Consider the following 870-nt stretch of genomic DNA (forward strand, 5'->3'; position numbering starts at 1 on the left):
AAAAAAAAAAAAAAAAAAAAGGATCCTGAAATTCCCTTCGAAAAATCTTTCGACTCAACATCAGCTTGCATGTATTTCATCAGTTTCTTCATATTCATACATATATACATGCATATACTTACATTGTTTCCTTTAATCGTTTTCTTATACATACACACATGAACATAGAAACATATGCACACTTATAAGCAAGCATTAGTTATAAATTGAAATACTTATAAATACATAGAATATATATTAATACATACACACACACACGCTGAGATTTGTATCTCGTTATTTCCCGTTTCAGCTAAATCGTCCTCTACCAAACCCCACAATTCTATGATAAAATGAAGCTGAAATAAACAACAGCAGACCGCTAAACGACATAAAGTAAAGTTGTAAATCCTAATAAATATTTAAATATAAAATTCCTTTAATCAAAATATTCCAGTCATTAAGTTGTGACTCTCTTACTCTTGCTGTGGCATGCATTTAATGAAATATATATATGTGTATATATATACAAATTTGAGTGACTTATTGCTAACTATAACGAGATTGTCTCCCTTCAACACCCACTCTCCTGTCATGATTTGCAGTAAATATTTCCCCTGCATCTGTGAGGGAAGAAAGAATAATTTAAACATACGTAATATAAATTATGGAGTTTTGAGAACCCACATGTACGCAAACACAAACAAACACAAGCACACACATTTTCTAGCTCATAAATACATCCGCGCGCGCGTTATTAATTTTTACTTCATTCTTCCTATTATGTCTATCTATATATCATTCTTTGATATGTCCCTCTATCTCTCTACCTCTCTGTCTATTTGTCTTTATTCATACATACATGTATGTATGCATGTATGTATATATATA

This window comes from Octopus bimaculoides, chromosome 20, assembly GCF_001194135.2.
Source record: "Octopus bimaculoides isolate UCB-OBI-ISO-001 chromosome 20, ASM119413v2, whole genome shotgun sequence".
In the NCBI taxonomy this organism is placed as follows: domain Eukaryota; kingdom Metazoa; phylum Mollusca; class Cephalopoda; order Octopoda; family Octopodidae; genus Octopus; species Octopus bimaculoides.